This window comes from Macaca thibetana, chromosome 17, assembly GCF_024542745.1.
Source record: "Macaca thibetana thibetana isolate TM-01 chromosome 17, ASM2454274v1, whole genome shotgun sequence".
NCBI classification, from domain to species: Eukaryota; Metazoa; Chordata; class Mammalia; order Primates; family Cercopithecidae; genus Macaca; species Macaca thibetana.
This window is the reverse complement of record NC_065594.1, coordinates 36,162,791-36,184,566: the sequence shown is the minus strand read 5'-3', so window position 1 is coordinate 36,184,566 and position 21,776 is coordinate 36,162,791. Positions and strand designations below refer to the sequence as shown.

At 33.3% G+C, this 21,776-nt stretch overlaps 1 long non-coding RNA gene across 1 annotated transcript in view; it reads left to right on the top strand.

Moving 5' to 3' along the window:
* Positions 1–21,776, top strand: part of LOC126940852 (uncharacterized) — a 144,890-nt gene that overhangs the window by 121,885 nt on the left and 1,229 nt on the right. The gene's annotated exons all lie outside the window — the stretch shown is intronic.

Sequence of the window (21,776 nt, the reverse complement as noted above, 5' to 3'; positions counted from 1 at the left end):
GCAAAAGTACTTGCTGTTAAAAAGTTTTACTTACATTTTCTGTGGTTTAATCACTACAAGGAAGGAAATATTTACATTTCCTTGAACTGTTGTAGAGATTCCATGTTATATATGTGCTAAGTTTTCTATATAGATGATAAATGATTTGATTGGTAGGTTATATGAAGTGGTATATATTTAATGCCACACATAGGGCAGAAGTAGGTACTGAATGGATTCCTTTAATCTTTTTCTCTCTAGCTTTTCTTAAATTCTTCTTTTATTATTTTCTTTGGGCACAATAGAAATGGTTAAAATGGCACAGGTGATGTCAGAATGGTACATAAGATTGGCATAAAGTTGATTGGATATGGATATAAATAGTGGTAACATGGTTTGAAACAACATTACTGTGTAAAAGATCAATTAAAACTTGAGTGAGCAATTAATTATGTTATTGAACGGAATATTGTTTAGCTCCTCGCCATCATAATGAAAAAAGAAAAAACACGTGACTGTACCTTCCATTCAGTAGTATGCCAATAAACTTCTGTTTTTAAGTCCAGTTAGGATTATAACTATTTTTAATGACCTAAATATAATAAAACAACATTTATGTCCCAACATAGGAATCTTACAAATAAATCTAACAAAATTAAAAAGTGAAATGGAAGGCAATAAATAGAAGAAAACTGAATTATCCATCAATAATTTCACTACGCAGTTAAAAAGAACATGCTTTATAACATATACATTTTTAAAACGTACATTTGAAAAATTTGTAATTATAAGCACAATATGTAATCATGAGTAGACCCAATTTTTGAATTTTTCTCTCATTTCTATTGATTTTACAAGAATAAAGATACTCTTCGATTTCAACTTCAAGAAAAATAGTTGGTCCAAAACATACTTATTAACAGATTTTGAATTCATAAGTAAATTTTTTTCCTATTTTTTTGCTTGTAAACTATTTAATGAAAAACAAGGCTTCCGATTATAGTTGCAAAAAGAGAAAAATAACTCATATAAAAACATGACTTAAGAATAATTTTCAACTTTAAGCAGACCGTAGTCATTTTGTGTAATTTGCAGGTGTCATTTTAGAGACACAATAAACTCTGTCCCCAATTACATTCCTTTTTCAGACAACAGTTTGCAATCAGGAGAACGTGTGATGAGGTTTAATCAAAGATTAGAACTTTTTAATTAAATAGGGCCTTTTGTGACTAGTCATTTGACATTAATTACTGTTTTAGTTGGATTCCTTTTGATTTGTAAAGGGCCCTGAGCGCTGCAAAAATTATATTGCATCACAAAAATTGTTGATAATTAAAACAAAAGCTTGTCTTCATTAGCCCATCATACACCTTAAAAAGAAGCATCATTTTAAATGTTAAATGGCTGCCTTAAATAAACGGACTACAGGGTTTTAAAGAAAAAATAACAGATGGCATGTCAAGCCAGTCGCTTTGGATGGACAGTTTGAAAGTTGTTAATTGTAATGATTTATAAGCTGTTTTGAAATGTTCAGTCACACTTTTAGGGGCTAACTAATGGTAAGAGGTGTATGTGCGGTTCTAAAGGCTCAACACTCCTCTGGGAATCATAAACCTAACTCATATACTACTGCTATGAATAGAAGTCATCAATCAAACTTAATGGTAAAACAGAAACTGACCTAAAAGTTCAAATAATATTTTTATTTGTGGGCTTATGGAGAATAAAACAAAAGTTGAAACTCTTTGTAAGAGTTCTAAATCTAGGTATCAGTAGAATACCCACAGTAAAAACTACTATTCACCTCTCTGATTTGGAGTATACATGCAGGGGATATTCAAATTAAAAATATTCAAATTAAAGTGATTTAAACATCAGTGAACTAATTTGTCTCAAAGTAATCTGAGAAAAAAGCAAGAACCTAGAGAGATAAAGGTAATTAAAAATAATAATAATGTGCTGTGTTTATGTAAGTCTACAGTGATTTGACCTGTACCGACATGGACACTGAGTTGTATTTCCAGTTGGGATAAAATAATCACATATGTTCCATTTCTGGCTGCCGCATAGTAAAGGGCATTCAGTTTTAGCACAATTTGCCTTAGTTTAGGGTTATGGTCTGTTGGCAGAGTAAAACTAATTGGCCCGAAAACTGATGTCACCCATGCCCTTGGCTTCATTAGCAACGTGCACTAACCACCTGAGTAAAATAGACATGGTGTTAATAAAACTGAACTTGAAAAATACCTACTTATATGAACGAAAGATATGCAATACAGAGAATGGAACATGTTGTGACTAATTTTGCCTTTATTACTCTACGTGTAAAAGCTACTTAGCTAAAATGTGTTCAATATAATTGTACTGAACTATCTTAAGGAAAAAAATCTCTCACAACAGTAAAAACTATTTAAATCATATCAATAACTGAGGCCACTTCAATCTCCATCCAAATAAAAACTTTAAATACAAATTTATAAAAGGGGATAATCTATGTTTCTTCTAGATGAACAGATGTGCATTTAGACTTCTTTAGCAAATATTCCAAGTTTGTAGTTTATGCTATTTTCATGTCCCATGGAGAACTTCATATGAAAACATCCAAGAGAGGAAATTAATTGCTCATTATGGTAAATAGCTTGAGGGTGTTGAGGAGATTTTATTGACCCCACTCCTTTCATCTCTAGCCCTGAGATTAAACAAGCTGGAACCACAACAAAAGAAGGCTATGTGCCAAATTTCCCAAGATAATAACTAGGTAAATGGACTGTGCCTTTGTGATAGGTCCAAACTATCATGAAAACAGACATAATATCTAGCAATCTGCAGAAATGTAAAAGTAAAAAAAATTAAAAGATTAAAGGAAAATTTACAATAAGTCAATAATAGTCATTTATTTATGGCTGACTACTTACCAATTTACACATATCATGCCATTTAATCCTCTCAACAACAGTTTGAAGTATGATTGTCCACATTTTACAGATGAAAAAATTTAGAGGTAAAAAAACTTTCCAAGATTATATAGTTAGCATGGTCTACTTAATTTAAAATTAAAGTAATATTTGAAAAAAATTTTAAGATCAAAAAGTAAGATTGGAAAGAAGATTAGCTTCAAATGCACCATTTGGTATTTTAATAAGTAGATTACATTTCTCTTAAATGCTGAGATATTGCTCAAGATACGGAAAACTGAGTAGAAAAATACAAGGCAAGAGACATAGGGTTGAAAGAGACACTGACATTGGAAATGTGTTTGTACATTGAAGTTTCATAAGAATGGACCAGGAATTCTTTCCTGAGTATCTGTGTATTCAATCATAGCCTGTCCAGCTCACCTCAGTAATTCCTGGCCAGCCCCAGCCACTGGGTTCCACTTTGGCTTTTTGTCTGGTATCAGTATTAAGGATGTATTACTGTCATTGTCTATCCTTCATGCTCTGTCTCCCTCACATAAACATAAATGCCTCTGGAAAAATCAAGCTTCCAGCCCTTCTTTTACCCTTTACAAAAGAAATCCACAACTCCATTTGGTTAAATATAAGCCCTAATGTGAAGGGAATTTTGATTTTGGGTTCTCATCCCTATTTGCTTTCTGGCCTACTCCTGTAGGTCCCACAAGTTCCCTTTGGAATCAGTCATGCAAATTCCCTTTTGTTTAAACAAAACCAAATCTTTTCATTAATATCCCTTAAGATAACATTCTCTTGTCCCCTTCAATAACTATGTTCAGGAATTTTGTGCTCTTCCTCTGTGGTAGGAACACTGTTTGTGGTTCTTTCCAAGGGTTCTTGCCCTGTAGATTAAGGAAATAGGAGGCAAAAATAGCAAAGTCAACAAAATTCCTGTGAAATATAGCAATCCTCTGATTCCTGTTGTCTGTAGATAATCTATAATATTTAGGCTTGGGGAGAGAACCTTTCTGATTTCTCTTGTAAGTAAAGGAACTGATTCCAGATCACTCATTGATAGCAACAATCTTTGGCAAAGCATTAATCAGAACAAGGTTAAACTTAAGAAAAAAATATTCATCTTGGTGTCAAACTCTACCACTACTAATTTTTCCTTTTTTGCTAGAAGAACTGATGACCTTGCACTTTATCTTATTTTGCTCCCCAGGAAATGAAGAAAAGCTGAAGCATAGAAATAATAGTTTTTGCAAAAAACCTGATTTCGTAGTCTTGTGAATACATTGGTGTTTTAAGTTTACAATTGAAATTAATTCTATTTCTGTTTACCCATGAAAGACAGGCTCAGATCTAATCTAACCACATAAAACATGAAATAGTTAAAATTACAATTTACAGGTTGCACTGCATTTAAAAGAAGAAAGGTGATAATTTTTTTATGCAGTGTTTTAAAACTCAGAGATATATCTTATTAAGGACTATTAAACATAAAATCAATAATTATCATAAGCATGTTTACAATTGGAATAATTAAACTATTTTTTCCCTTAGAAAATGTATTTGGGAAAAACAACAAAATTAAAACTGCATTTGGTATTCTTTGCATTACTTATTTTCCCGTATAAAGCCTATCAGTTAAAATGATGAATTTTAACCTTTTCCATTTCTCCCAGAGAACACTTAATTCATATTCTTCAGGCTTTTTGAAACTGGTTTCTCATACTGATGAAGAAATTGTTGTTTTTATAATATTTACTAAGGCCCAGTTACTGAACTTTTCTCAAGGACATTCCATTTGCTTTTAATGTGTAAATTTCTTTTGGGGGAGGAAGCATAGAAAAAGCATTAAAATATGCAGCTAATTGTGTAGTTTAACGAATCTGAATTGTCATAATATATTGTATTAAATACAATGCATATGGTGAATAGGAAATTAAAAGGTCATGATATCTAAGAACAGTAAGATCAAGAACTGGAATACTAATGGACAAAAATGTTTTATATAAAATATTCTTTTGCTCTGAGTCCCAATTTTGTTTTTTCCAAACTGACTGTTCTTAAAACTGCTCAGTAAAGGCAGCACTATGATTCTTTTGTGTTTTCTAACTCCAAGAAGGTACAGGATTAGGCTATACATTAAAAATGTGCTATTTTCAGAAATAATTAGTGAAAATATAATGTTCTGAACATTAATTATCTGAAAATGTTCTCAATAAGCTATAATTTAAGAAGAATGACTTCTTGACTCTCTTTACAATGACAGACATTGAAACATATTGCTCAGAATATGTTGACTCATCTAATGGAAAGTACAACTGCAGATGGTTGTCCCAGAATAGTTACCTAAAAAAAGGTATATGTGGAACCGTGATAGCTGGAGTTGGTCCTCATGACTTTTTGCAGTTTCTTCTTACCTAAGGAAGTTTTCACTCAGGAATAAAATGAAAAACATCACCTTCAAATATTTATTCCATGACCCTTCTGGTGTATGATTTGAACATTTCTAAAGTACATTTTAGGCCCAGTGTGGTGGGTAATCCCAGCACTTTTGGAGGCTGAGGCCAGCAGATCACTTGAGGTCAGGAGTTCAAGACCAACCTGGCCAACATAGTGAAACCCTGTCTCTACTGAAAATACAAAAATTCGTCTGGCTTACTGGCACAGGCCTGTACTCCCAGCTGGTTGGGAGGCTAAGGCACGAGAATTGGTTGAACCCAGGAGGGGAAGATTGCAGTGAGCTGAGATTGTACCACTGCACTTCAGCTGAGCGACAGAGTAAGACTCTGTCTCAGAAAACAAATGTAGTGCATTTTATGAAACAAAACCAAGCTACAAATTGTTAAATTGCATTACCTTTGACCTAAAACTGCCTCTGTATTTTGAATTTCCACACAGAAAACTGCAACCTAACTTAATATTTAAAAAAAAAAAAAAATACTGTAACCTAAGAGTAGATTCTTATATCAAACATCTGTGTCTCAGCCAATCAGAGCAACCAAGCTTTAGCCAATCACAGGTGGGCCACCTATCAGATCATGTTTATATAAGGCAAATGCTAAGCTATAACCCATCAAGCTCTTTATGTGTGTCAGTTTCTTTTTCTGGCTATAAATGCTGCCTGTCCACGTTCCTGAATGGAACTCTGTAAACCTCTCCTGGTTCAGAGTGCTGCCTGATTCATGAATAGTTTTTTGCAAAAATAGACTCTGTTAAATTTAACTTGTCTGAAGTTTTTACATACACACACACACACACACACACACACACACACACACACACACACACCTGGTCCATCTTTCTCAGCTTTTACTTCTGTTATGGTGACAGGAGAATAGGATTCAGATTTTCTAGAGTGAAGGGTGAAAAAGAATCAGGTGGTGAAATAAAGCAGTATTCATTAACATACAGCACTTACATGCATTTCTGATCCTGAACTAATTGGCATTTCTTAAATATGCCTTATGTTTTCAAGTATTTTCCTTTTTAATTAGAATGGCTTCAGCACCTCATCTCTACATATGAAAATTATATTAATCCTTTTATTTTAAAATTTCTTAAAGTCATCTCTTAACATCCCTGTAAGTCCTACCTAAGTGAAAGTCCTGTCCTAATTGCTTATAATTGGATATGATTTCCCCTTTCTTGGACTGCATAACAATTTATTTATAATTTCTTATGACAAATATTTTGTTTTTCATTATCATTTTTATTTGATTATTATTTCACCTTGATCCATCATCACACTTTAAAGACCTAGAGGACAAAGACTTTTTTTAAAACTCTGCATACACCATTGTATCTAACAGAATTAGCTTCCCCTCAACAAAAACTGAATTAAATTGGTCTGCCAGATTTTGTGAGTAACTTTAACAGTATTATGTTCTCTCTGTCAAGATACTAGTTGAACATCTGAAATTCAGAAATATAATTTCCCAATTATCTTAGCATACAATAAATACAAGAGAAGAGCTATGTAATTATGGCCTCTTGACTAACTTCAGCAGTCCAAATGCCACATATTACACTTATTACAGCTGAATTAAAATGAACTAGTGAGAAAATGTTTAATAATTGTGCACAACATTTAACCCTATACAAAAAAAGATAAAAATATACCATTCTTATTATTTATAAGTCATTATAAATGAATGACATTAAACATATATAAATATATCCAGGATACATGAAAAATAAATGGTAGAGTCACAGATTAAAAGTTATCTTCTAAAATCATGGCTAATATAACCCTTATTTTGCAAATGGAAAATCTTAGTATATTACTTCATTGTCCTAAAACTATTGCTTAATTTTGAGGGACTTCATCTAAGCTTCTTAAAATATGACATGGTAATAATTAGCATAATTTGTATGAATAACAAATAACAATGATGATATTGCAGTTCTTCTAATGAAATAATTCGTTATTTAAGCTGTCGAAGCATTATTCATGACAGCTACCCTATCAACAGAGGAGTTAATTCAATGCACATGGAAGAACAGTTTAAATATTAAACAATCAATCAATCATTCTCTCATCCTAGTTAATGAACAAAGACTATTACTTCAGATTTTTGCCCTTTACTGAAAGTCTCAACATAATCAAATTGGAATTTTCTAGATAATAAAGTGAGTTAACATTTATACTCCATATTCATATATGTTTACATAGATTAGAATTCCTTAGAAGTAATATATTTGCTAATAATCACTCAAATTGTTACGTGATCAAAGAATTTAGTTTGAATCCTTTGCATATATTTTATTAAAATGGAGGGTTTCTTTCAAAACTAACAGAGGTTGGTTACTAATTTGCACAAATATTGTATGCATGAGATTAATTTTGCTGTGTTTCACGGTATGCAAGACAAATTTTTATTACCACATGGCTATGGACTAATACTATGAAAAAGCCTGAATTATATATAGAACAATTCCAATTTTGTAACTGTAGGCTATAAAAGTGAAGTAACTTAACCATGATCCTTATTGGACTCTTGTAAATATATGAGTAGAGCATGTCTGTAGTTAAGGACATGTACTTCAATAAGGGCCAAAGGCTAAAACATATTTTAACAGAAAAAGATATTGTGCAGTTATGTCCCAGACCTCCTGACAATGTCCAAGAAATCAGCATATAAAAATGAACAGAGGCAAAGTATTAGACCTTTTGTTGATTGTTGATAGGCTGGAATTAGAAAATCTTATCATGGATAGCAGGCTTTTCTGAAGAAACCAACAATCACTCAAGCCTTACTCTGTTAAAAAGAGTTATGGTGAGGAAATGTTGGGGATTCTTTCTAAAAAATTACATCTTAGATTGCCTCTTACTGCTAGTTGGTGGTACAAATTAAGTGTGCAATAAATAATATATGTATATGTAATTAATATATAGAAATTATTTAGAATGAACTTTTGTGATAAAGTAATGCTTTAAAAATAAGAATCATTAAGAGTTCATCTCTAAATTCTTACACTGAAAAGTTATTATGAATTAATTTGAAACAGCTTTATAAAAAGGTTGGTAAGAAAATACATACCAGAAGATTCAACCATTATTAGCCATTTAACTATTAACTGTTTGAGATCATTTATTTTTATGAGGTCTAGAAAATAGAGTTTGTGATTTACAAAAGAAAAAATGTTTACAAAATAATTTAAAACAAAAAGAGTACAACATAGTTTTTAGAAATTTTTTTCATTCTACTGAATTGATGGAATATATATCATTTAATATTAGCTAATCACATCACAATTTTGTCAGCTATTTTCTCCTTCACAATCCTATATTGAGAACAATCCACAATCTAATATAAATATAATGTACATTTAAAAAATCAAAATTGAAATTCTGAAGATATATGCAGGATGTCTTGAAAGCAATGGAAGTGATATTAGAGAACTGCAGCTGTTGGAATTACAAATTATGTACATAATATAATACATGTCAGTATTAAAACAGCTAACCACTGATGAAAAAACTTACTAAGGATCTTGAAAATATTTATTTTTTTATTTTAAGCTAATTTTCCAAACAAACTTTATTGTGTCCTCTCCTTATATAAAATTTCAGTCTTTGCTTTAAGATGATTTACTTTGAGTGACTTTTTGTTTTTCCTGGAACTGATCATGGTAGATAATGAGAAGCTCCTTCATTAAAAGAAACTAGAAATGTAACCGTAACATGCAAAAAGGCAGACAAACAAACAAAAGTATGCAGAAATTGTTCAGAAAGACTTTTGAATGTGTAAAAATGAATTGGGTTTGAATTTCGGAAGATGAAATAGAAAAGCAACCAGCGCCTGTGAACACCAGAGATAAAGGTTCCTTCCCATGTGACTTCAGACAAGCTCTAAGCTTAGGGTCAATAAATCCAAAGAACAAAAGATGAGAAGAAGAGATTGTCTACGTAATTTATTACAGAACTTTAATTAAAACTTCTCAGCCAGCTTGAGCTTTCCTCTTTTATCCCACTGCCCCACTAGGGTTGCAGCTGGATTTAAAACTAAGACCTGCTCTTTATTCATGGCAGATATGGTACACAGGTAGCTGCAAATGTAGATGTCAAGGCCCCCAAAAAAGAAATCATAGCTTCTGAAGGGAACATTTAAAAAAATGGAAGACCATGACTTTTTCCTAGTAATGAAATTTACTGAAGGACTGTAGTCAGAGTAAGTCCTCCTTCCTTTGGAAACTGTGCTATGTTTAGGCATTCTGCAGTGAAGCATCCTCTGACATGGCGCCTGTCATAGCCTTCCTTACTAAGCAAGAGACCTCCTGTGGAACAGACTCACAGAACAGAAAAGGAAGTCTATATCAATGCTTTATGTTAAACACTTGGTCTTTGCATGTAAAAATGAATGAAAAACCAATGATTACCATACTTATGTGGAATAAGAAAGACATGAATAAAGGACCACATTGATACCAAACAATTCAGGAAAAGACCATTAAAAATAAAAATACTAATAACACATGCCAAAGAAATTCCGAGGAGAAGTTGGGTAGTCAAAAATATACATTGAAAAATAGACTTAGCTATATGAAAATAAACAGCAAAGAGAGCAAGTAAAATTGCACAATTTTTGGAATAGAAAAAATCCATGAATAAATCAAATAATATATTAGCGGGCTAAAAGCCATCTGCTTGTTAAAAAAAAATAGATAATGTTTTTCTTCATGGTTACAAAGGGTTAAGAACTGTTCTATACACTTGATGTTATTCTTAACTTACCCAATTCTCATAATAAATCCAAACATTTGATTCTCCTATCATCTCATTTATAAATGAGGAAACTGACTCCGAGTGAATTTGAGTAACTTGCCTACGACAATATAGCTTGTTGGTAGGCAGCTACATTTTGAATGCTGGTGGTTCTGTGAATAAAACAGACATACCTATCAGTTAAGTTTCAATGATTTTGAAGGCAAAGTGAAAGGGGTACCCAAATGTTTACAGTAAAAACTATGAAGAGTTTAAAAATATAAAAGAAAAATAAGGTGAAAAGACTGATGAGTTATGTTAATTCAATTACAGCAAAAATACAAGAAAAATTTCCTGATTTTAAAAAATGTGTCTTAAAATTGAAAGGATCCATTCAATGAAATCAGAAGAAATTTGATGACTTGCTCTTTAACATAACTAGGTCAAATCTTGGAACACAAAGGAGGGTGAAAATTCTAAATGTATCCAGAAGCAAAGCCAAGTTACGCATAATATAACAAAATAAGAATGACTGATTCAGTTTTGTATCAGCAGCAATTGCATCTGGAGGCAAAATGTTTTTGGACGTGCACAAATTTATAAAATATACTAATATGTTTAGCAACAAACACATATAATATTTTATGTTTGTGTTTTTCAAGGCTTTTTAAGAAAGGTCACAAAGTGTATCAAAATTTGGCATTCCTCAAGAAAATGAATATAAAACTGTGTTGAAACTTGTCCTGCCAAATGGGGAGAAATGAATGTATATCCTTCAGAGAAAAGTCTCTCAAAATAACTCTTCAATAGAAGAGGACATTAATTTAGGAATGCCTTTTAAAAAATTGAGTGTCACTTAACAATAACTGCAATATTAGAATTTGTGTTGGGGAAAACAAATGTCTCCATTTATGAAAATAATGAGCAGTGGATTTAGAATGAAAAGGGATACAAGATTCAAGAAATGCTATGAATTCTCTATGGTCTAGAAGAGGTAGAATAAGTTACATAAAAATTAAAAGATTAATCTGTGAGATATTCTCTGTAGTATGACCACAGTTTAATCACTTGGTTTTAACCCTATTTTTTTTTTCCTTTGGGAGTAATCACATCACTGGATGTACAATGACTCATATGAACGTAATGTTATAAATTATGTTTATGTGTTTTATAATTTTAAAATTGACCTGCGAAACATTAATAGCTTAGCTATAGCTACAGAGTTAAATGCAATATTTATAGACAATATAAACATAAATTATTTCATATAATTGTGCTTCTGTACAAACACAGTTTTCTATCACTATTTCAATTAAAGCAGGTGGGTGTTAGTTTAATTAAAGAAGTTATATGTCTTCTAAATGCTATTAGACTCCATAAATTTTGCTTATTTTGTATAAATATTTAGATAGAATTATGTAATAGATATCTATCAAGTCTATCCTTTCTGTTACACATTCTGTATATGACTATAATGTTCCTTTATTTTTCAACATCTTTTTTTTTTTTTTTTTTGAGACGGAGTCTCACGCTGTTGCCCAGGCTGGAGTGCAGTGGCGCGATCTCGGCTCACTGCAAGCTCCGCCTCCCAGGTTCCCGCCATTCTCCTGCCTCAGCCTCCTGAGTAGCTGGGACTACAGGCGCCCGCCACCGCGCCCGGCTAATTTTTTGTATTTTTAGTAGAGACGGGGTTTCACTGTGGTCTCGTTCTCCTGACCTTGTGATCCGCCCGCCTCGGCCTCCCAAAGTGCTGGGATTACAGGCTTGAGCCACCGTGCCCGGCCTATTTTTCAACATCTTGATATAAAAGCATTTTGAAGAGCAGGGTCTGGGAAGAACTAAACTGGTAGGCAAATTAACTCTGGTGCATTTTTATTCTATTGTAATTGCTTTTTCTATAAATGAGAAACATGTTCTCCTTTTGCTTTCCATTTATTCTCCTTCCCTCTCTTCACCCTGTCTTTATATACTAAATTAGGCAAAAATGAAGAAGTGAAAGTCAAGTATAAGAAAAAAATTGGTAGAGAATACCATTGGTTTGTTTATTTTATTTGTTTACTATATTGCCAACTTCTCTTTAGTTAAATTAATTACCTTTCACTCTCCAAAATCAATGCTGATATTCAAGTTCAGGCAGTTCTAAATCTATTTCAGTTGCTAGCTGATAATCAGTATTTTGAAAAAGGTATATCTCTAGTTGAGGGATTGTATGTGAGAGTGGAAATGGTTAATGTTATTAAAATTAGATACAATGTTTTAAGCAATCCAGAAGAGATTAGGTGATATAAGAAAAAAATAAATCAAATTATTGTTATGGTACCTAACCTTACACCAATTTCAAGGCCAATCTAATACAAAATAATTTGAAAACAGTGACATCTTTTGGTTGTGTTTTATTTTTAATTCCATTTGTAAATATGCTGTCTGCTTAACTACCAAAAGATAGACTCTTTTTGGGTTTCATGACTTTAAAATCCTAGGACCTAAGTAGGATTGTCAGGAAACATAATTGTAGGAACAAACAATAAAATCCCCAACTTTAGCAGCTACAAATTGTCACATTAAGTATTCCAGAGCATCCCTCCCCTCTCAGTAAAAAATTGCAGTTGAGTTTAACATACTAAAACCCTTTGACTGCCAGAGGCATTGGAATTGCTTTACTGATAATACTTTCAGAAACCTCAGGGGGTTTAATACGGGTGAGCTCCCTGGTGGTTGATTAATACTTTGTCTCCTAAAATACTGCTAGGCTTATATGTTGTTTATACTAGCCATTCCACATATAACAATGCAGAATCAGCAGAGAAGTTTTGCTTTGAAGTTGTACTCCCACTTTACAGTAGTGGTTGTAACAGAGGTTCTTAAAATATCAGCAACAATCTACCAAAAGGAACTACTTCATTCACGAGTAAATGAGATTAACTTGGTTATCCAGTCCATAGCCAGATTTTGCTGTTTTGTTTCACTATTGTTTTCTTTGGGGTTGGGAGAGGGTAGAATATCCTCTAGCTTATGTGAGAGCCACCAACTAGAGAATAAACTGCACTACCAGCCATATAACCATTTGTATTAAGAATTGTAATTCCCTTGTTGTGCTTTGAACACAAATTGTAATTGTAATATCACTTTAACAGACCTTTCAACTATGTCATGCTCCAGAAATGAAATGTAATAAATATGACTCTACAGTGGTATAAGTGTGTGGTATTTTATACCTCAATATAATGTAAAGAGAATATTCTGTAGGCATTTTATTATTCTTGCATCTAAGAAAATCAAGTTAAAAACCATGAATATACTATTCTTTCAAGGAGAAAAATTAAGCTGATTTTAAGCAAAGAGCTTTACATATACTGTACTATAATAAATCCCTCATTTGGTATACCAGTGCTATATGAAAAGCAAATGTTTGGGTTTGCCTTTTCACTGAATTTTAATTCATTTGTTCTGAGGCAAGGAAAGCTTGTGTGTAGTTTGGAAAAGATTTGATGCATTTGCTAAAGATGTGAAATTTCTATGCCATCATTACTTTTTGCTTTAACACCACTCTCCTTTTTATAACATTTGATTATCTTCACTCCTTGCCTGCGAAAATGGAGATCATTGGTTTCAGAAACATATACTCATACATTTTTATATTAGCTGATTAGTTGAATAGATCTTATAAATACTCTATGTGGACTATTTCACAAATCAGTTTAGAGGAGCAAAGAGGATAATTATTATTATATTTTTGTAGGAACAAAACTCTGCCTAAATTTACAGTATGAGAGATAGACTTTAGAGTATAATGATGTCTTAGAAGTTAATAGAAAAATGAGTAGAGAAACCATGACAATAACAAATCCCATTTATTAGCACCAGCTATGTTTCGAACACTTTGCTTACCTATTCCTTCATTCTGTAGTAACTCATTCAAACAGATATAAAAAACAAAAACACAACGAAACAAACCCCAGGGTCCCTATTATGGTGTAATCAGGACTAGCCATAAAAACAATCAATCACAACTGTTGAAGCAGCTACAAACACAAAACACAGTTGGTGCAGAGCCATAATTTGAACCCAAATCTTCTCATGCTAAATTCAACTTTAAAAACCATACCATACCTCAAAGCTCAGGAAAAAAACAAAAAGAGAGAGAGAGAGAAAAAAAAGAGAAAAAAAAAAAAAAAAAACAAAAAAAGAGTGTACCATGCCAATGTTCCATATACTAATTTGATGAAAGTTTGTCAGGTCCCTGATATACTTCTTGCTTTCTTTTTTTGAAATGGAGTTTCACTCTTGTTGCCCAGGCTGGAGTGAAATGGCAAGATCTCAGCTCACTGCAGCCTCTGCCTCCCAGGTTCAGGCCATTCTCCTATCTCAGCCTCCAGTATAGCTGGGATTATAGGTACCCATCTCCTTGCCCAGCTAAGTTTTGTATTTTTAGTAGAGATGGGGTTTCACCATGTTGATCAGACTGATCTCAAACTCCTGACCTCAGTTGATCCACCTGCCTCGGCCTACCAAAGTGTTGGGTTTACAGGTGTGAGCCACTGCACACAGCCCCTGCTCTTTCTTATGTATCTTTTTTTTTTTTTTAAGAAACAAGGTGTCACTTTGTCACCCAGGTTGGAGTGCAGTGTGGCACCATTATAGCTCACTGCAACCTCAAACTCCTCCTCGCTCAAGCAATCCTCCTCACTCAGTCTCCCTGGTAACCGGGACTATAGGTGCACACCATCACACCCAGTTAATTTTTTACAATTTTTGTAGAGACAGGGTCTTACAGTGTTGCCCAGGCTGTTCTTACTGCTGGCCTCAAGCAATTCTCCTGTCTCAGCCTCCCAAAGCACTGGGATTACAGATGTGAGCCACCTTGCCCAGCTCTTTCTTATATATCATTTTAAGAGATAAACAGGATTTCTTTCTTGTTTGCAGATAAACATTTTAGTGACATTTCTTTCACAGGCAAATGAGATTAACTCAAGAAAAATTCCATGGAATCTTCATCTCATGTTTGGTTTTTTAAAATGGAATTTTCCTTCTTGTAGCCTGCTGAAGGGATAATTATGGAATAACGCTGAGTGACACAGTTATAGCTTCATGGTTTCTAAATATCACCTACAATGCCATGGCCATTGAGTCATGTTTTTACTTGTCTACAGTCCATCTTTTTTACGTGTCTTATAACAACTATTACAAATTTTTACTCTGTACAATATCTTCACTCAACTTGGTCCAGAGCAAATTAACAAAACATATTCAATGCTCAACCTTTTAACTTTCCGTAGTGCTCTGAGACCAAACTTATGTACATCTGAATTCTTTTTTACATTCCTCTTGCCTTGACCTCCCTCTTCTACTATTTTTTCTTTTGATTCACTTCACTTCCAGAATCTCTGAAAATAGTAACAAAAAAATTCCATTTCCTCAAATTAATTCACAGATCTACTGCCTTTGACTTCTACTCCAAAATTGCTGCTGAAGTAACTGATGCAAAAGCCTGTTTTAAGTTTTCATTTAATCTGACCTATTGTTAGCATTTGACATTGCTACTCACCCACTGTATTTATGACTTTCCTCTTTCCACCTCGTGAGTCTACTCTTTCATATTCTCTCATTAATATAACTACTCTTCTTAGGATTCCTAACAAATTTCTCTCATTCTTCACGGTTTGTAAATTTTTGTTGCTCTCTGTTCATTCATTGGTCAATTTCTTGCACCAGATGTTTTTCCTGTATGGCTTCATCTTTGGAATAATCAATTCTTATGATTTGCAGGCAATGATGATAGCCATATCTAAACTCTTTCTCTGTTCTGGGATACTTTACCTTTTGTGTATCTCATAGACAACATAAAATTGAGTTCTTTCAGTCTAAATTAATTACTTCTTAGCCTACTTCTAAATTTTGCTTCTTCTTCTGTACTTGCTGTCTTGCTCAGTGATATCATCATTTACTTAGTTTTACAAATAAATATTAGAGTAAACCTCAGCTGCTGTCTTTCCCTCCCACTACTCGTTATACAATCAAATCCATCAATATGTTCTATTATTTTATCAATTAAATAGATTTTGGAATATAGCTTAAATTTATCATCTAGGTATTGACTTCAATTATTATTATTTATTTTTATTTTTTTGCAGACGGGGTTTCACTCTATTGCCCAGGCTGGAGTACAGTGGTGTGATCTTGGCTTACTGTGGCTTTAACCTCCTGGGCTCAAGCAGTTCTCCCATTTCAGCTTCTCTGGTAGCTGAAACTATAGGCACATGCCACCACACCTAGCTATGTTTTTATCTTTATTTTTATTTTTTTGTAGAGATAAGGTCTCACTATGTTGTCCCAGCTGGTTTCAAATTCCTGGACTCAAGTGATCCACCCACCTTGTCCTCCTAAAGTGCTGGGATTATCGTATTACAGAGAAGAGCCACCACATCCAGCTCCAATCCAGATTTTAGAACATGAAGTTAAGAAAAAAAAAAAAGAAAGAAAAGAAGCATAATCATTGAGGAAAATACCATGGTGTATTTGTATTTGCCTTTTAAAGAGTAAACACAAGGTTAAATAAAAGTGTTTAATCACACAGCCACTCAATTTTATTGCTTTAAATCGTAAAGCCATGTAGTCCAAAAAAAAAAAAAATGCTAAAACTCAATTCATTCATGTCTTTTTTTCATTACTTTTATTGTTTGTTTTTTTTTTCAGTTCAGATTTTCATGATGATGCACCAAATCTCTTAACTGTTCTTTCTGTCTTAGAAATGTTTCCTCTCTACTGTTATTGTCCTGCTTTTTGTTTTTTTTTTTTTACTTTATTTAGGTTTAGTTTTCTAAAAGACAATTTTTAGATACGCTTTTTGAAGCAGAATTGCATATCAACTTCACTATATTGAAACTATTCACACGTGCAAAGAAAATTGACCTTTTAGACATGATGTGCTGGTAATTCAGTATTATAAGCCACTTTACCAAAACTAGTTTTTAGTTGACTTTTGAAAATTTAGTTTTTGTAATAATTTAGAGAGTCTATTTTCCATGTTTGTTAAATAGGTTTATTGTAAGGAAAAATTATCTGTCTCTTAAATTTTAGTTCTTTATATTTGTCCACCTTCCCTACATTCTTCCCATAGAGGTGTTTCATATTATGGAGGTAGGTATGGTTTATCTGACCCAGTGGCCTCTGCTGTGGTGACTGTATAATTCTTCGTGTGCGTGCGCGTGTGTGTGTGTGTGTGTGTTTGTGTGTTGTGACAGAGTCTCACTCTGTTGCCCAGGCTGGAGTGCAGTGTCATGATCTCGGCTCACTGCAACCTCTGCCTCCTGGGTTCAAGCAGTTCTCCTGCCTCAGCCTCCTGAGTAGGTGGGATTACAGGTGCATGCCACCACACTCGGCTGATTTTTGTATTTTTAGTAGAGATGGGGTTTCACCATGTTGGTCAGGCTGATCTCGAACTCCTGACCTTGTGATCCACCCGCCTCGGCCTCCCAAAGTGCTAGGATTACAGGTGTGAACCACCACGCCTGGCAACTGTATAACTCTTACCTGGCACCTTCCCACGTGTCCAGTGGTGCTCTACCTTAGCTGACACATGCACAGGTCTCAGAGTTTCTGCCATGTGCTCCACTTGAATCATGTATTGTCTGCTTGCATGGCAGCCTTAATTTTTCTCTTCTATTTAATTTTTAATTTTTGTGGGTATATAGTACATGTATATATTTATGGGACATATGCGGTATTTTTGTACAGGCATGCAATGTGAAAGAAGCACATTATGAAGAATGGGGTATCTGTCGCCTCAAGCATTTATCCACTGAGTTGCAAACAATCCAATTACACTCTAAGTTATTTTAATATCTACAGTTATTATTTACTATAGTCACCCTGTTGCGCTATCAAATAGAAGATCTTATTCATTCTTTCTAACTATGATTTTGTACCTATTAACTATCTCCATCTCCCCTACACCCCAACTGCCCTTCCCAGCCTCTGGTAACCATCCTTCTACTCTCTACATCCATAAGTTCAATTGTGTTGATTTTTAGATCCCACAAATAAGTGAGAACATGCAATGTTTGTCTTTCTGTGTCTGGCATATTTTCACTTAACCTAATGATCTACATTTCCATCCATGTTGTTGTAAATGACTGGATCTCATTTTTTTTGTGTGGCTGAACAGCACTCGATTATGTAGTAGTACCACATTTTGTTTATCCATACATCTGTTGATGGGCAGTTAGGCTGCTTCTAAACCTTAGTTATTATAAACAGTGCCACAACAAATAGGAGGTGCAGATATCTCTTCGACATACTGATGTCCTTTCTTTGGGGTGTGTACCCCGCATTGGGATTGCTGGATACTATGGTAGCTCAGTTTTTAGAGGAATTTTCAAACTGTTCTTCATAGTGGTTGTACTAACTTACATTTCTACCAACAGTGTACAAGGGTTTCATTTTCTCCACATGCTGCCAGTGTTTATTATTGCCTATCTTTTGGATATAAGCCATTTTAACTGGGATGAGATGATATCTTATATTTTTGATTTGCATTTTCTCTCATGATCAATGACATTGAGTATCTATTCATTTCTATGCCATTTGTATGCCTTCTTTTGAGAAATGTCTATTCAAATATTTTGTCCATCTTTTGATCAGATTATTAGATTTTTTTCCTATGGAGTTGTTTGAGCTCCTTATACATTCTGGTAGTTAATCTCTTGTCAGATGGGCAGTTTGCAAATATTTTCTCCTATTCTGTGGGCTATCACTTCACTTTTTTGATTGTATCCTTTACTGTGCAGAAACTTTTTAACTTGATGAGATGCCATTTGTGCATTTTGCCTTCGTTGCCTGTGCTTGTGGGGTATTGCTCAAGAAATTTTTGCCCAGACAGTTGTGGAGAGTTTCATTTTGGTAGTTTTATTTTGGTAGTTTCATGGTTTGAGGTCTTAGATGTAAGTCTTTAATCTACTTTGATTTGATTTTTTTTTTTTTTTTTTTTTTTGTATATGGCAAAAGATGGGGCTCTAGTTTCGTTGTTCTGCATGTGGATCTCCAGTTTTCTTAGCACCATTTATTGAAGAGGCTATCTTTTCCCCAGTGTGTGTTCTTGATACTTTCATTGAAAATGAATTCATAGTAGGTGTGTGGATTTGTTTCTGGGTTTTCTATTCTGTTGCATTGATCTATGTGTCTGTTTTTATGCCAGTACCATGTTCTTTTGGTTACTACAGCTCCATAGTATAATTTGAAGTCAGGTAGTATGATTCCTCTCATTTTGCTCATTTTGCTTAGGATAGCTTTGGCTATTCTCTGTCTTTTGTGGTTTCATATAAATTATATAATATTTTTATTTATGTGAAGAATGTCATTGGTATTTTAAAAGGGATTGCATTGAATCTGAAGATTGTTTTGGGTAGTATGAATATTTTAACAACGCTGATTCTTCCAATCCCTGAACATGGAATATTTTTTCATGTTTTTGGTGTCCTCTTCAATTCTTTTCATCAGTGTCTTACAGTTTTCATTATAGAGATCATTCACTTTTTGGGTTAATTCCTAGGTATTTTATGTGTGACTATTGTGAATGGGACTATTTTTTATTTCTTTTTGTACATCGTTCAGTGTTGGCATATAGAAATGCTACTGATTTATGTATGTTGATGTTACAGGCTACAGCTTTGCTGAATTTGTTCATCAATTCTAATAGTTTCTTGTGGAGTCTTTATGTTTTTCAAAATAGAGGATAATGTCATCTGGAAATAAGGATATTTTGACCTATTCCTTTCCAAGTTGGACACTCTTTATATCTTCCTCTTGTCTGATTGCTCTAGCTAGGATTTCCAGCACTATGTTGAATAACAGTGGTGACTGTGGGCATTCTTGTCTGTTCCAGCTTATAGAGGAAAGGCTTTCAGTTTTCCCTCATTTTAGTGTAATACTAGCTGTGTGAGTCTGTCATATACAGCTTTTATTATGTTGAGATATGTTTCTGCTATCACCAATATTTTTGGTTTTTGTCATGAAGGGTTGTTGAGTTTTATCAAATGCTTTTTTAGCATCAATTGACGTGATCGTATGTTTTTTACCCTTCATTCTGTTGATATGATATAACATATTGATTGATTTGTGTATGCTGAACCATGCTCATATCACAGGGATAAATCCCACTTAGCCATGACGAATGATCTTTCTAACATATAGTTTAATTCAGTTTGATAATATTTCATTGAGGATTTTTGCATTAATATTAATCAGAGATATTGACATGTTGTTTTCTTTTTATGATGTGTCTTTGTCTGGTTTTGGTATCACAGTAATACTGGTCTTATAGAATGAGTGTGGAAGTATTTCCTCCTCCTCTATTTTTTGGAATAGTTTGAGTGGGATTGGTATTGGTTTTTCTTTAAATGTTTGGTAGAATTTAGCAGTGAAGCCATTAGGACCAAAGCTTTTATTTACTGGGAGACTTTATATTACAGCTTCAACCTTATTACTTGTTTTGGGTGGGTTCAGGTTTTGGATTTCTTCCTGTTTTAAACTTGGTAAGTTGTATGTATCTAGAAATTTGTCCATTTCTTCTAGACGTTTTACTTATTGGTACTATAGTTGCTCATAGCAGTCACTAATGATTCTTGGAATTTCTGCAGTGTCAGTTGTAATGTCTCCTTTTTATTTCTGATTTTATTTACTTGGATTTTCTCTCTTTTTTCTTAGATTAGCTAAAGATTTCTCAGTTTTGTTAAAATTTTCAAAAAAACAATTTTTTATTGATTTTTAGTATTTTTTTAATTTCAATTTTGTTTATATCTTCTCTGAACTTTATTATTTCTTTTCTTCTACTAATTTTGGGTTTGGTTTGCTTTTGTAGTTCTTAAGATGCATTGTTAGATTGTTTATTTGAAATTTTTTCCCCTTTTTTGATGCAGGCACTTATAGCTATAAACTTCCCTCTTAGTATTGCTTTTCTTGTATCTCATAGACTTTGATAGGTTGTATTTCTATTTTAATTTGTTTTGGGGAATTTTTCAATTTTTTTCTAATTTCCTTATTGACCTATTGTTCATTAAGAAGCATATTGTTTAATTTCCATGTAATTGTATAGTTATCAAAATTCTTCATGTTATTAATTTCTAGTTTTATTCCATTGTGGTCAGAGCGGATTCTTGATATTATTCATTTGAATGTTTTATGTTTTCTGGCCTAATACATGATCTGTCCTTGAGAATGATACATGTGCTGAGGAAAAGAATGTGTATTTTTCAGCTCTTGGATGAAATGATCTGTAAATATCTATTAGATACATTTAATCTACAGTGCAGATTAAGTCAGACGTTTCTTTATTGATTTTGTGTCTGGAAAATCCATCCAATGCTGAAAGTCGGGTGTTGAAGTTTTCAGATATTATTATATTGGGGCCTATTTGTATTTTTAACTATGATAATACTTTCTTGATATGTCTTGTTGCTCCAGTGTTGGGTGCATATATATTGAAAATTGTTATATCATTTGCTGAATTGACCCCTTATAATTATATAGTGACCTTCTTTGTCTCTTCTTATAGTTTTTGTTTTCAAATCTAATTTGTCTGATATAAGTATAGTGACTTCTGTTCTTTTTTGTTTTCCATTGGAATGGAATCTCTTTTTCCATCCCTGTATTTCAGTCTATGTGTGTTTTTATAGGTAAAGTGTGTTTCTTGT